Below are 15,976 nucleotides of genomic sequence, written 5' to 3'. Positions count from 1 at the left end.
GCTGTATATTGTCACCCTGCTTATTTAACTTGTATGCATAGTACATCATGAGAAACGCTGGGCTGGATGAGGCACAAGCTGGAATCAAGATTGCTGAGAGATATATCAGTGACCTCAGATATGCAGATGACACCACCCTTCTGGCAGAAAGTGAAGAGGAACTAAAGAACCTCTTGATGAAGGTGAAAGAGGAGGGTGAAAAAGCTGGTTTAAAACCCAACATTCAAAGAACGAAGATCATGGCGTCGGTCCCGTCACTTCATGGCAAATAGATGGTGAAACAATGGAAACAGTGACAGACTTTATTTTCTTGGGTTCCAGAATCACTGCAGACAGTGACTGCAGTCTTGAAATTAAAAGATGCTTGGTCCTTGGAAGAAAAGCTCTGACCAACCTAGACAGTGTATTAAAAACAGAGACATTACTTTGCTTCAGTTTAGTCACTCAGTCATGTCCGACTCTTTATGACCTCATGGACTGCAGCACTCAGGGCTTCCCTGTCTATCACCAATTCCCAGAGCTTGCTCAAACTTATGTCCATTGAATCGGTGATGCCATCCAATCATCGCATCCTCTGTTATCCCCTTCTCCTCCTGCCTTCAATCGTTCTCAGCATCAGGGTCTTTTCCAATGAGTCAGTTCTTCACATCAGGTGGCGAAAGTTTTGGAACTTAAGCTTCAGCACCAGTCCTTTCAATGAATATTCAGGACTGATTTCCTTTAGGATGGACTGGTTTGATCTCTTCTCAGTGCAAGGGTCTCTCAAGAGTCTTCTCCAACACCACAGTTAAAAAGCATCAATTCTTCAGCACTCAGCTTTCTTTATGGTCCAACTCTCACATCCATACATGACTTCTGGAAAAACCATAGCTTTGTTGGCAAAGTCATGTCTCTGTTTCTGCTTTTTAATATGCTGTGTAGGTTGGTCATAGTTTTCTGTGATCCAATGGATGTTTGCAATTTGATCTCTGGTTCCTCTGCCTTTTCTAAATCCAGCTTGAACATCTGAAAGTTCTCAGTTCATGTACTTTTTGAAGTCTAACTTGGAGAATTTTGAGCATTACTCTGATAGCGTGTGAGATGAGTGCCATTGTGTGGTAGTTTGAACATTCTTTGGCATTGCCTTTCTTTGGGGTTGGAATGAAAACTGACCTTTTCCAGTCCTGTTTCTGGCTACTGCTGAGTTTTCCAAATTTGCTGGCATATTGAGTGCAGCACTTTCACAGCATCATCTTTTAGGACTTGAAATAGCTCATCAGGAATTTCATCACCTCCACTAGCTTTGTTTGTAGTGATGCTTCCTAAGGCCTAGTTGACTTCGCATTCCAGGATGTCTGGCTCTAAGTGAGTGCGCACACCATCGTGGTTATCTGGGTCATGAAGATCTTTTTTGTATAGTTCTTCTGTGTATTCTTGCCATCTCTTCTTAATATCTTATGCTTCTATTAGGTCCATACCGTTTCCATCCCTTATTGTGCCCATCTTTGCATGAAATATTCCCTTGGTATCTCTAATTATGTTGAAGAGATCTCTAGTCTTTCCCATTCTGTTGTTCTCTATTTCTTTGGATTGATCACCGAGGAAGGGTTTCTTCTCTCTCCTTGGTATTCTTTGGAACTCTACATTCAGGTGGGTGTATCTTTCCTTTTCTCCTTTGCCTTTAGCGTCTCTTCTTTTCTCAGCTAATTGTAAGGCCTCCCTAGACAGCCATTTTGCTTTTTGCATTTCTTTTTCTTGAGGATGGTCTTGATCCCTGCCTCCTGTACTGTGTCACAAACCTCTGTCCGTAGTTCTTCAGGCACTCTATCAGATCTAATCCCTTGAATCTGTTTGTTACTTCCACTGTATAATAGTAAGGAATATGATTTAGGTCATACCTGAATGGTCTAGTGGTTTTCGCTACTTTCTTCAATAAGTCTGAATTTTGCAATAAGGAGTTCATGATCTTTGTAGACTTTGCCTACATAGGTCCATGTAGTCAAAGCTATGGTTTTTCCAGTAGTCATGTATGGATGTGAGAGCTGGACAATAAGAAAGGCTGAGTGACAAAGAATTGATGCCTTTGAACCTGTGATGCTGGAGTAGACTCTTGAGAGTCCATTGGACATCAAGGAGATCAAATCAGTCAATCCTAAAGGATATCAACCTTGAATATTCACTGGAAGGACTGATGCCTAAGCTCCAATACTTTGGCCACCTGATGGGAAGAGTCGACTCATTGGAAAAGACCATGATGCTGGGGAAGATTGAGGGCAGGAGGAGAAGGGGACAATAGAGGATGAAATGGTTGGATAGCATCATCAACTCAATGAAGATGAATTTGATCAGACTCTGGGAGATGGTGAAGGACAGGGAAGTCTGATGTGCTGCAGTCCATGGAGTCACAAAGAGTCAGACGTGACTGAGTGACTGAACAGTTTTCAGTAAACAGACTAAATCTTTTATCTATGAATTTATCATAAGGAAATATTCAGAGAAGTGGATTAACTAGACCAAAGAGTATACACATTTTTTAAGAGGACATATTCCTAAATTGTTCACCAAAAAGATTGTGACAGTTTATAATCTTACAAATGATGTGAAAGAGAGAATGTTCTTTTTCCTGAACAGTGATAATTTTGAGTATCAGCATTTAAGAATATTTTTCTAAATGACTAGGCATAAATGACATTTCATTAAAAAAATACACACTTCTTTTACTGTCAGTGTGATTGAACTTTTAATAACAACAAAAACCTTATTTTTGATTATTTAAATATTTAAGTGATTTGTTCCTTCATGATTTTTGCTTATGTTTCTGTTGTGATATTCATCTTTGTGTTCGGTAAGAGCCCATTATTTGTTACATCTAATTTCTTTGTTCTGTCAATTTCTTGGCATTTTTACATTAATAGGGTATTTTTTGTCCTACAGAATGTTGAAAATGGATTCTTTCTTTCTTCTTAAATAGGTGAGAACCCTTGTCCATAGCACTAGCAGATAAATTTTCATGTTTTTCTAGTACTTTCAGTTCAGTTCAGTTCAGTCGCTCAGTCGTGTCTGACTCTTTGCGACCCCATGAATCGCAGCATGCCAGGCCTCCCTGTCCATCACCAACTCCCGGAGTTCACTCAGACTCACGTCCATTGAGTCAGTGATGCCATCCAGCCATCTCATCCTCTGTTGTCCCCTTCTCCTCTTGCCCTCAATCCCTCCCAGCATCAGAGTCTTTTCCAATAAGTCAACTCTTCGCATGAGGTGGCCAAAGTACTGGAGTTTCAGCTTCAGCATCATTCCTTCCAAAGAAATCCCAGGGCTGATCTCCTTCAGAATGGACTGGTTGGATCTCCTTGCAGTCCAAGGGACTCTCAAGAGTCTTCTCCAACACCACAGTTCAAAAGCATCAATTCTTCAGCGCTCAGCCTCCTTCACAGTCCAACTCTCACATCCATACATGGTCACTGGAAAAACCATAGCTTTGACTAGACGAACCTTTGTTGGCAAAGTAATGTCTCTGCTTTTCAATATGCTATCTAGGTTGGACATAACTTTCCTTCCAAGGAGTAAGTATCTTTTAATTTCATGGCTTCAGTCACAATCTGCAGTGATTTTGGAGCCCCCAAAAATAAAGTCTGCCACCGTTTCCACTATTTCTCCATCTATTTCCCATGAAGTGATGGGACCAGATGCCATGATCTTCGTTTTCTGAATGTTGAGCTTTAAGCCAACTTTTTCACTCTCTTCTTTCACTTTCATCAAGAGGCTTTTGAGTTCCTCTTCACTTTCTGCCATAAGGGTGGTGTCATCTGCATATCTGAGGTTATTGATATTTCTCCCCGCAATCTTGATTCCAGCTTGTGTTTCTTCCAGCCCAGCGTTTCTCATGATGTACTCTGCATAGAAGTTAAATAAGCAGGGTGACAGTATACAGCCTTGACGAACTCCTTTTCCTATTTGGAACCAGTCTGTTGTTCCATGTCCAGTTCTAACTGTTGCTTCCTGACCTGCATATAGGTTTCTCAAGAGGCAGATCAGGTGGTCTGGTATTTCCATCTTTTTCAGAATTTTCCGCAGTTTATTGTGATGCACACAGTCAAAGGCTTTGGCATAGTCCATAAAGCAGAAATAGATGTTTTTCTGGAACTCTCTTGCTTTTTCCATGATCCTAGTACTTTAAAAAGTAAATTTTATTCTTACATGAAAATTTGGGGCTAGTTCATTGTGAAGGATATTATTTTGTTTTCTAAGATGTTAACTGATGATTCTTCTACTTAAGTGACTTGAAATGGAAAGTTTTGTTATCTACTATATTTATGTTTACTAAAGTTAATTTATGGGCTTTGTTTTTGTCCTGTTGATCTGATCTTAAGGTAGTAACCTTAATTTGGGGCATCTATTTACAGATGAATTATGTTAACTTAAAACTGTGTATTTTCTATCAAACTAGATTTTATTGGTAATATTATGTACTAATTGCATTTAAAAAGCTTATTCTGTCATTTATACCTTTATTAAATTGGTAGTTATTTTTGCTGGTGAAGTTTCGTTTTTGTTTTTTTTTTAACCAAAAAACCATGTAGCTAGTGATTTATTAAAGATACATTGGAACAGATACAGCCTGAAATCTAGTGGTGATTAAATATACTTCTTCTGTGTGATCATTAAGATGTACTTTGAATTTTATGTGTTCCCCAAAGGAGATCTTAGGTAGAATTCAAAATACTGTTTTTAATAAAGAATCAGGAATTTAGGGAGTATTCTTAAAAGAATTATTGCTTCTAGCATAATTTGAAAGGAATTTTAGGTTTGCAGTATCTTAGAATTACTGTAAAATTTTAGTTTGAAAGCAACCCCATGGACTGCAGCCCATCAGGCTCCTCCATCCATGGGATTTTCCAGGCAAGAGTACTGGAGTGGGGTGCCATTGCCTTCTCCTAGCAGCAGCAGAATTACTGTAAAATTTTAGTTTGAAAAATAAATGTATATATTTAGGGACATAATTATAGACACAAGACACAAGAAAAATATGTTAGAAGTAAATGGTATAGGTATTAGTTTGTTTTCTTATTTTATACCACATAAAATTTAGTTGACTGTTCAGTTAAAATGTTTTACTGTCTCAAGATAACATACCCTCTAGTGTGGTAACTCAAGTTAGTGTCTTGAATCTGAAGTATGTGGTGGCTTTGCTGCCTCTGCACATGCGCGCTGGCCCATGGTCTTGGCGCTCCTCCTGCCGCCTCCTCGCCGGGCTGTCCAGTCCAGGCTGGACGGGAGCGGAGGTGGGAGCAGGGCAGGCAGGGCCCACATACCGAGCTATGCCGTCATGTGGTCATCTGGGCCATCTTGAGTCCACTCTTCTCTGCTTCCTCCAGCCTGCGTGTTTAGTTAGGCCCTCTAGACTACAGAGCAAAGAAATTAAGCAGCTGTTTTAGGCAGGTGAGCAGATGTTTTTTAAAAAAAAAAAATAGTGGGGACCGTACCTACTGAGGTTTTTTTGAATACTCCGAGTGCAAGGGAAGCCAGCTGTGGAGGTTTAATTCTCAGTAGATTGTCACTGTGCAGCATTGTTTCCTGTTTTCCCCAAACATTCCTTTAAGCAGTTTTTTTGGAGACCCTGAGATGAAACCATTGTTTGAGAAATGCTGAAAAGTGGCAGGTACAGCGATAATAGTAGTTTCTCCTTAGTTTTTGGCATCAGTTTGGCAGAGGAAAGCTGTTCTGGATCATACCTGTTTGGGTGAGTCTTCAAGCCATCACAGGGATTCCTGTCCAACCTTAGATGGACATGTGGAGTCCTTACATTCCACCCCTGATGTTCTGTGGGTGGTACAGGATTTGCTGGGGTTTCTCACCTGTCCCCTTCTTTAATTCTCTTTCCTGCTGGTTCCAAAACAGGCCCAGGAGAGCAGGAGTGGCCCAGTGGGTGGGCTCTGTTCCTGCAGGGGACTGCAGAGAAGCTGGTTAGTTGAGAGAAGAGGTGTGTGTATGTACGCGCGTGTGTGTGTGTGCAGAGAAGCTGGTTAATTGAGAGAAGGCGTGGGTGTGTGGTGTGTGTGTGTGTGTTGAGGACTGGGGCAGGTTTCTCGTGGTCCCTCCTTTCAGAGGAAGAGGAAGAAACAGAAGTGCAGTAGCAGGGCATTGCTGCACCTGTGCTGTTAGGTCTCACCTCCAAGTGGATCTTCAGTAACATGCAGTAGACAATCACAAAGTCAGTGACAGAAGTCATGTCTCCCAGCTGTGTGTTTTGTGAATTGACACATCATTTTAGGTATTAATATTAACCACATCAGAACAAAATTAGGTGTGATTTTTAATTAGGTTCATTTACACAGTTGTTACAATATTTGAATTTTATATGAGTCATGGATTTCTCCTTCTAATATTTCCAGTGATTGACATGAGTAATAAATTACAACTGCCTATGTGATTTACATCGTTAGGCTATTTCCTATTTCTCTTTGGACTTTGTAGGAAAAAAAGACTTCTTCCAAAGTTTGTGTATAACAAAGTTTTAAATATTCAAGGTGGCCACATTTGATTGTTCCTACCTTATTTAAAAGAAAAGTGGAAGTCGTATGGTAAAGGAGAAAAATGAAGTGTCTGTGAAATGAAAAGGCAAAACAAATGTAGGAAATTAAAATTACTTCAAGCGTTAGTGATGATTTAGGGTGAAAGCAAAGGAAAATTATTATTTTGGTTTATTTAGCAGTTGAAATAAGAGCAGACTAGCTTTCTTTCCTGGCTTTTGTTTTACCCCTCACTTCTGTATTCTTTCACTGAAAAATGGGTAATACTGGGCTTCCTCTTTTCTGGCAGGTTGGCTTTACTAGAACAGTCCCTGTCCCCATACATTCGGGCCCAGCTGTGTGTCTGCCCTTGACCTCCAGAGTGCTGGGGACGGGAGGAGGCTCTAATTTCCCTGGGGGGCCGTTGGGCCACTCCCTCAAAGGCTCCTTGTGAAGCAGGCTCACTATGTCGTGAGCCCCATTAGTTTGTGTCATTTGCTCTCTCCTCCAGTCCCTCCCACCTTTGTTTTCTTGTGACACATTGGTCATGGTGATGTGGAATAAATGTACCTTACTGGGTACGTGTGGCACATTTTTAAAAATTGACGTGCAGTTAATGTATACTATTATATGTTTCAGGTATACAGTGTAGTTATTCACAACATTTTAAGGTTATATTTCATTTATAGTTATTGTAAATATTGGCTATATTCCATGTGTTGTAGTATATTTCTTTATAGCTAGTTTATTCTGTGCATAGTAGTTTGTACCTCTTCATCTGGCACCCCTATGTTGCCCCCCCCCCTTCCCTGTCCTCACTGGTAACTGCTAGTTTGTTCTCTGTATCTGTGAGTCTGTTTCTTTTTTGTTATATTCTCTAGTTTGTCATGTTTTTTAGATTCCACATATGAATGATATTATACAGTACTTACCTTTCTCTGACTTATTTCACCTAGCATAATGCCCTTCAAGTTCTTCCCTGTTGTTGCAAATGGCAAAGCTTCATCTTTTTTATGATCAAGTAGTATTCTGTGCGTGTGTGTGTGTACACACTGCATTTTCTTTACTCACTCATCTGTTGATGGACACCCAGGTTGCTTCCGTATCTTGCCAACTGTAAATAGTGCTGCTGTGAACATTGGGGTGCTTGAACCGTTCCAAATTATAGTTGTGCTTTTTTGGATACATACCCAGGAGTGGAATTGGTTGTCATATAGTAGTCCTGTTTGCAGTATTTGGGGGAACCTTAAGGCACACTCTAAGAGCAGCTGCTGCATTGCTGGAAGCAGTGTGTGTGTCACAGCTCTGACCTTCTCGCACAGTCTTTGTCCTCAGTGCTCCCATAGCACTGTCATCTCAGCCGCATCCCTCACCCTGTCATGCTTCCAGTTTGCATGTCTGTCTTCTCCATTTCACTGTGAGCTCTTTCAGGGCAAGGACTGTACCTCATTTATCTTTGTGTCTGTATTTTGGTGCTTGGACAAGACAGGCGTTCAGTAAAGTTTAGTTGGATAGTTATTGTCAGAGCAGAGATACAACTCTAGGTATCTGCCCTGTGTGAGAGCCTGTGACAGACGATTTACCTGTGTAGTTTTCTTTAAATTACGCTTGACCCTATGAAAAGGCTTCTAATCTACTTTGGATTATTTGTTCTATGATAATAAGTGGGAAAGATTAGAAAATAAAGATAAAAGAAAATCAACTGTAACTCCATTTCCCAATGGTAATGCTGTTAGCATTTTGTAATTTTATCTTTGTTCTCAAGGACATTTGTATGTTTTCCATAGAGTTACATCATATGTGAACATACTGGTTTGCAACTTGAGTTTTGTTTTGTTTTTTTTTGGTCTAACTAGCTCAGTGAATAATACATGCTCAATAGATACTTGTCTAAAGAATACTTTCCATGTTATCAAATATGTTTTACCATCATACTTTATTGTTGTATATTATGGTATTCTGTTATATGGATATAATTTATTCAACTAATCTTGCATTACTGTTTAGTTATTTACTCATTTAATCGTGCTTGTCTCCCCAGCTTCACCTCTTTCCCAGCCTATTCTTTACTTTAGTAATATTGATCCATCTGAAGGCTTTGAAAGCTTCATCTTTCTTTCACTTCCAGATATTTGCTTGCTGTTCCTTCTGCTCATAACACACTTCCTGCTTTCCCTAAGTAATGCACATTTTCTAAGCCTAAGCTTATTATTCCTTCCTGAAAGTTTCCCCAGGCTGGATTAGTTGTCCCTTCAGTGTGCTTGATAGGTGGCATTTTGTACTTACTCCTAGAGGTGTTTAGTCTGCTACGTTTTAATTGCATGCTTTCTTAAGTATGTCTCCCACTGGACTGTGAACTCCTTTAGGAAAGAACTATGTCTTATTTCCACTTGTATTACCTAGTCCTAAGTGTGGTGTGAGTGTGTTGGAGGATCTCACTAGGAAATACATTTTTGAGTGAATGAATGAATGCACAAATGACCCCTCAGTTTCTAATGTTTATCACTCAGCAGTGATCTTTGTCTTGTATTTTTATTTATCAGATAAGCATGATAACTGATAATACCTTTCGTTTCTAAAGTGGTTTATAGTATTATAACCATATTATAACCATTTTATATTAAAATATAAAATATTTTCAGAGCTATTATTATTTTTTGATGTGTTGAACTGTATTTCTGATGCTTTGGGAAAGTAGGAGAAAAAATACACGGAGGTAGTTCTTTCCTTTCTTGAAAATGGAGGCAGTAATGGTGAGGAGGAGGAAGCAGCTGAGAAACTTCTCTCAAGGTCAAGGGATTGACCAGTCAGGTGCATGTGTGTGCACACGTGCACGCACTTCTGACTCTGCAACCCCATGGACAGACTTGCCAGGCTCCTCCATCCATGGGTTTCCTAGGCAAGAATACTGGAGGGGGCTGCCATTTCCTTCTCCACAAAGCTATTATTTTAGATTGTTAAAGTTATTGGTATGCATTATCAAATGAACTGATCTGTTTTATAAGTAATATATTAGTCTTTATTGATAGTTAAGTAGTCATGTTAGTAATTCTTATATCTGTGCAGTTTTAATTTTTTTAAGTAGAGAATTTGCTTTCTAAGAAAATTTCAATTAATAGGTTATATCATTTATATTTTAAGCCTGTCTTAAGTAGGAATTAGATATTAACTCTAATGAAACTTTATTTTGGTTTTAGTTGATTTAAAACTACAGCACGAAGCTGAAGGCTCTTATTTTTTGTACCTAATGGCTCATGATAATTGGGGTTTGCTCAGATAACAAGAAGAATAACCATAAAACAAATATTTGGATAGGGATTAGGGAACTTAACAGTAACAGAAAATAAGAGTGCTTGATTAGGCTTATGAGATAATAGAAATGAATTCTTCACGGTTCTCTGTATTGTCATTAAATGACAATTATCCTTCTTTTTTTTTTTTCATCTAAATAACTCCTTACAGTAGTGATTCCCACTGGGAAGCGGCATACCTTGGGGGTGAGGGCAGTTCTGAGAAGAGGGGTCCGCAGAGGAGACTGTCAACTGCTCTACTCTCTGCCAGTACGGGCAGTAAAGTGGCCAGCCGTGGTGAGTGTGGACCAAGCTCGGGTGTATGCACACAGGCTGGGAGCCATTGCTCTACAGGAAGACTGGCGCGTCAGGAAGAGCCTTGTGGTAGAGTAGAAGGGACGCTGGGCATGGGTCTGCCCCTGGATGGTTGTGTGAATTTAGGTAGGTTGTCCAGCCTGTCTTCACCTTCACCTTCCTTTCTGTAAAAGAAAGGAATTGGATTAGATGATCTGTAAACTCACTTTTTGGAGAAGGCAATGGCACCCCACTCCAGCACTCTTGCCTGGAAAATCCCATGGATGGAGGAGCCTGGTGGGCCGCAGTCCATGGGGTCGCTAAGAGTCGGACAAGACTCAGCAACTTCACTTTCACTTTTCACTTTCATGCATTGGAGAAGGAAATGGCAACCCACTCTAGTGTTCTTGCCTGGAGAATCTGAGGGACGGGGGAGCCTCATGGGCTGCCATCTATGGGGTCGCACAGAGTCGGACACAACTCAAGTGACTTAGCAGCAGCAGCAAACTCACTTTTAGAAATATCTGATTTTTCTGATGGTCAAATATACAAGAAGAATCTTGCTCTTGAGAGAAAACATATGAATGAAAAATGAGATGGTTCCTTTCGTAAAACTTGATAATATTACATTTGTTTACCAGATGATTAGCATTTCTATACATTTTTGAAGCCTTTGAAATGAATCTTCTGTAATTAAAAATCACTGACAATTCTTTATTATCTCAGAAAAAGGAAAATCCTGGTGAATTTTTTCTCTGTGCTCAAGCAGTTGAATCTAGGACAGTGATCTCATCTGGCCTCATTGTTTTAAATATCATCTCCGTGCTGACGACTTACAACTTGTTATCTGTAGTCTGTGTTGCTCCCCTGAAACTACCTGCCAGTTTACTGGTCCTCTGAGAAATCTAGTGGGCGTCTCAGACTTAATCTGCCTAAATCTGAATTCCTGTTTTGCTTCCTGAAAAGTCTGCTGTTCGTGGAGTTTTCCATATTTGATCAGAACAGAGCTCTGGTGCCCTCCTTAGTCCCTGGTACAGCCAGCACTGCCCACCTGTCTCTGGTACCCCTTCCCCCGGTCCTTATTCCCTGTAGTCCAGAGCCAGCGCTCTCATTTTTAGTTGTAAGTTGTCATTGTCACTCCTCTACCCACAACCTTCAGTGGGTCCCATCTCCCCCAGCAGACAGGCAGGGCCCTCACAGCGGTCAGTACGGCCCCCCGTGCCTGGTGCTCCTGACTCCTCATTCACACTCCCTTACTTGCTTTTCTTCACACATCCTGGCCATCTTGCTGTTTCCAGGACATTCCAGGCACACTTCCTCCTCAGGGCCTTTGCACTGGCTGTTTCCTCTGCCTTACACTCTCTCCACAGGCCACCCTCTCATCTTCCAGCTGCCCCATGCAGCCCTCTACTGGAAGGTATACACTGACAGTTCTGTTGAACCTGCTCCCCACCACCACCCCCACGTCCTCCACCATGCCCTGGCTGGACGCAGCCTTTTCCTCCACAATGCATGGTGCCTTCTAGAAACCCTGTAGTTTATTAGGCTTGTTTGTTGTCTGTCATCTAGAGTATCAGCTTTGGAGGGCAGGGATTTTTGTTTGTGTCACTGCTGTATCACTGGCTTTGTGATATTTGGTGAATAAATCTGTACAGTCTCTTTCCTATCTGCAAAAATGAAGATAATACAGGATTGTGTGTTGTTTATAGACATCGTACTATAAACCTCATACTCCCCAGTGAGTGTATAATGAGGCTGAAGAGATCATGGGTGTTGCTTTGACCATTTCACAAACCGTATATACGGTGGCCCCTGTAGAGAGAGGTCCTTGACTGAGAGAGGCTGTCCCCCCCGCCACCTCGCCAGTGTGACTGCGAAGCTGAGGGGCTCCTGGTGCTGGGAAACTAGCCCCCCACCCTCGCTCCCCCCTTCCCCACTGCTGTGCCTACCGGCCCTTCTGTGCTCGGGCTTCAAAGTAGACATGGGCCCAGACAACTTTTGCACTTTATTTTTCAATTTAAACATTTGATTGTGGCCTAATACTGGAGTCATTTATAGCATTTTTTTCTATTGGAAAACTAATTTCTAGTTTTCAGACTGCATTGAAAGGGAACTTTGGAACATAACTCATTTAGAAGCTAGGAGTTACATTTTAGAATGACATTTCTGTGGTTATATAGGAAAAACATCAGTAAAAGAGGCAAGATTAAAATATCATCATATCCCAACCAGTCCTGAAAGTGTATTTATCACGCATCTAAGCTTTTAAAAATGCAATCTCTGTTCTTTATCAGTACAAATTTGCTTTATGAAGGTAAGTTGAATATAAACAGACATTGGAAAGTACTTATTTTGATAACCTAATGTCATTGTTGCATTAAACCCCTCTGTGTAGCAAAGGTAATTTAATCCTTAAAAACACGTATTCCCTACTTCTGCGTCTTGACACAGATGAGTGCGAGTGTTGAGGTGCTGGCTGTGTCTTGCTTGGAACCAGAAGGAGCTGGAAGTTGGCTCCTAGCAGTTGTCCTTGCCCTGACTCTTCTCAGATTGTCCCTTTCTGTTTGTTTTTTCAGTTTAGCACAGAAGCTTTTTGCTTCTGTGAGCCATTCACAGAAGTTATGAGGTGTGAGCCACTAAGAATGTGTTCTTTTACGTAAGAGCAACTGCAGTAGCCCCTGGGGCTCAGAGAGACATTTCGTGTATTGTGGAAATTTTTGTGCTTTCTTTGTCCTATCCGTGTTTGAAGAAAGGTCGGAGGAGTATGCCTGCCTCCTCTACTGAAACCCCAGAGGGCCAGGCGGCCTTCGGACCTCCTCTTCAGTCCCCAAGCACTGTGATCTGTGGTCATGGGTGTTCCGCCTTTTGTGCTTGCCTGTCTGGCTTTAGCTCTGTTGCCTTTGACTTTGTGACTAGAGCTGCATAGGTGGTTAAACTCACTGGCTTTGAGTTCTGACTCTGGCTTACTGAATCTCAGTTTCTTCATCTTTTGAGTTGGGGGGCTGGTGGTAATATGCTGTACTGCTGGAGGGTACTGTAATGAGAATTCAGTAAGAAGTGCATGCAAATATGTAGGGCAGGCCCATGCCTGTGTAGGTAAGCTCCCTAGATATTAGCTGTACGATGGAAATCTGCCATAAGCTATGTTTCTGTTACTCCTTCAACAAGGCTGTGGCCAGAGCAGGTGTGTCCCAACCACAGTGAGTCCAGCGAAAGGGGTGGTTGTGCCATGGAAACTTGTCAGTTAATTAGAAACAAGCTTTTGATCTAATCTCAAGTGGGAAAATGGAGAAGGAAATGGCAACCCACTCCAGTGTTCTTGCCTGGAGAATCCCAGGGATGGGGAAGCCTGGTGGGCTGCCGTCTATGGGGTCGCACAGAGTCGGACACGACTGAAGCGACTTAGCAGCAGCAGCAAGTGGGAAAAAATGTAAATTGAAGCAGGGATATGGTTTTAAATTCAAAGTCTAATAAAGAATTCTGGAATTAAAAAAAGATTTAGGCATATCTGTAGTTTTCCACAGTTTTGAATAAAAGTGCTTCCACAAACTGACAAAGTTGCCTGTCAGGACAATTAGTAGGTCAGCACTAGACAAATAAGAAAGGGAGTAGAGAGAACAAGGTCTCTGAAGTAGACTGGAGCAGGTCCATGGAGCTTAAAACAAGCAAAGTGGGACAAGGAGAACGATTGTTCGCTGGAAAGTGAAGGTAGTAGTTTTCCAGCACAGAAGCCGTAACCTCCGGTGGCAGTCACAATTTAACAACTGGTTTTGAAAGAAAGTATTCGGTTTAGGAATAAAAACCTCTTCTATTAAACATACGATAATCATATTCATATTAATTATTTTTGTAGCCTATTTTAGTAGTGTGTGAAAGTGTGCTATTAACTTAGGTAGTACATTTATTTACACTGCAGTAAGATTTACTGTAGTGAATATATTGAGTATGTTGATATATTTACCTGGAAAAATCTTAATGCAAAAATTTTTTAATCTAATCTCCTTTTTTATATTAAAATTAGGCAATCTTAGAAACAACTCAATAGTCATCAGCTGATAAGTGGATGACTAAAATGAGGTCCCTTCACAAAGTGTAATGTTGTTTGGCAATAAAAAGAAATGAAGTAGTGATACATGGATGGAGCTTGCAGTGAGGCGTGCTAAGTAACAGAAAATTGAAGTTGCTCAGTCGTGTCCGACTCTTTGCGACCCCATGGACTGTAGCCCACCAGGCTCCTCCATCCATAGGATTTTCCAGGCAAGAATACTAGTGTGGGTTGCCATTTCCTTCTCCAGGGGATCTTCCCAACCCAGGGATTGAACATGGGTCTCCCAGATTGTAGGCAGATGCTTTACTGTCTAAGCCACCAGGGAAGTTGAATAACAGACTTGTTGTATGACTTCATCTGTATGAATTGTTCAGAACAAGTACCTCAGTAGAGACAGAAAGTAGTCTGATAATTGTCTACCAGCAGGAAGAGGATGGGGTTGGGGGAAAATGGTGAGTGACTGCTGTTGGGTGTGGGGTTTCTCTAGGGTGAAGAAAACATTCTAGAATTGATGGTGGTCATGATTGCATAACTCTTAGGATTTGGAAAACCACTGAGTTGTATACTTTAAATGGGTGAATTGTATGGTATGTGATTATATCTTAAGAAAGCTGTTAATTTTAAAAAATTAAGCAATTTTAGAGAGTCCCTGACTTCAAAAAGCAAAGGCATTGAATAGATCATTCACACTGAACTAGATCCTCCCTAATACCTAACCCAGGGGGCACCAACTCCAGTGCATGCTGGTCACTGAAGGAGTGGTTCCAGTGTGGAGCCCAGACCCACCCTGCAGGTTCCAATCCATTGGTGTGCAGGCCTGGGAAGGGCTGAGACACTCACTTTCAACAGGCACCTGAGGAATCTGCTGTTTTGTGTGTTAGAAATTGAGAGCCACTCAGGGAGAGTTCTTTTAGAATATTTTCCTGTGTCCATTGATCCAGTCTTTATTTTTATTCAGTTGCTTTGGCTGCCTTATCAGTACTAAAATACATATATTTAGCAATTTATTTAGAGTTTGAAATTACATCAGAACCACTCTAGCATTGCCTTATTATAGACCAGGTAGCTGAAGCCAGGTAAGTTGAGTTTTTCTTGATAGTCTCAAAGCTGCTAAGTGGGAGAATTGGAATCTAGGTTTTGGTCTGCTTGAGTCCAACCCAGTACTCTTTTTTTTTTTTCTTAGTTGTGTTGGGTCTTCACTGCTGTATGGAGGCTTTCTCTAGTTGTGGCGAGTGGGGGCTACTTACTAGTTGTGCTGTGTGGTCTCTTCATTGGGGTGACTTCTTTCGTGGAACACAGGCTCTAGAGCATGGGCTCAATAGTTGTGGCACACAGGCTTAGTTATCCCACAGTATATGGAATTTTCCTGGATTAGAGATCAAACCTATGTCCCCTGCATTGGCAGCCAGATTTTTCACCACTGCATGGTCAGGAAAGTCCCAATCCAGTACTCTTTTCATTTGTGTTTCAGAATCTTGTTTTGTATCTAATAATAATCCCTTAACCAGGCTGAGACCACTACAGGTTTAGGTTCTTTCTACCTGCTGTTTAGCGGCTCTTCCTCTTTATGGGCTGTGAGAGTTTGAATAGATTGCTTAACTTTTCTGTGCTTCACTTTCTTAATCAGAAGGAAGCAGGGTAAAAATAATGCCTACTTGATAGAATTGCTGTGATGATTTAGTGATTTAGTGCTTGTGGAGTGCTTGGCAGAGTCATTGACATGGTTCTTGCTAAGTAAATGTTAGCTATCATTTCTGATCAAAGACTCAGACTCTTTCAGGGTCTAGATTCAGGAATATCTTTAAAAGGACAGTTAAATGAAATATGTATTTTCCTCAGCATATCTGTGTTATAAT

At 41.0% G+C, this 15,976-nt stretch overlaps 1 protein-coding gene across 8 annotated transcripts in view; it reads left to right on the top strand.

Annotated features, from left to right (window-relative positions):
- Nucleotides 1–15,976, top strand: part of SPIRE1 (spire type actin nucleation factor 1) — a 163,120-nt gene that overhangs the window by 47,207 nt on the left and 99,937 nt on the right. Inside the window, exon 1 of one of the 8 annotated variants that reach the window (XM_086373254.1) lies at nucleotides 9,956–10,075. The exons of the other annotated variants lie outside the window; for them this stretch is intronic. The gene's annotated coding sequence lies outside the window, so the exon portion shown is untranslated. Of the gene's footprint in view, nucleotides 1–9,955; nucleotides 10,076–15,976 lie in introns of those variants that run through there. 8 annotated transcript variants of the gene reach the window in all.

Source organism: Bos grunniens, chromosome 24, assembly GCF_055505025.1.
Source record: "Bos grunniens cultivar Pamir isolate PY7600 chromosome 24, Bosgru_T2T1.0, whole genome shotgun sequence".
NCBI lineage: Eukaryota > Metazoa > Chordata > Mammalia > Artiodactyla > Bovidae > Bos > Bos grunniens.
The sequence above is the reverse complement of the archived record's forward strand: the minus strand, read 5'-3'. Positions and strand labels throughout refer to the sequence as shown.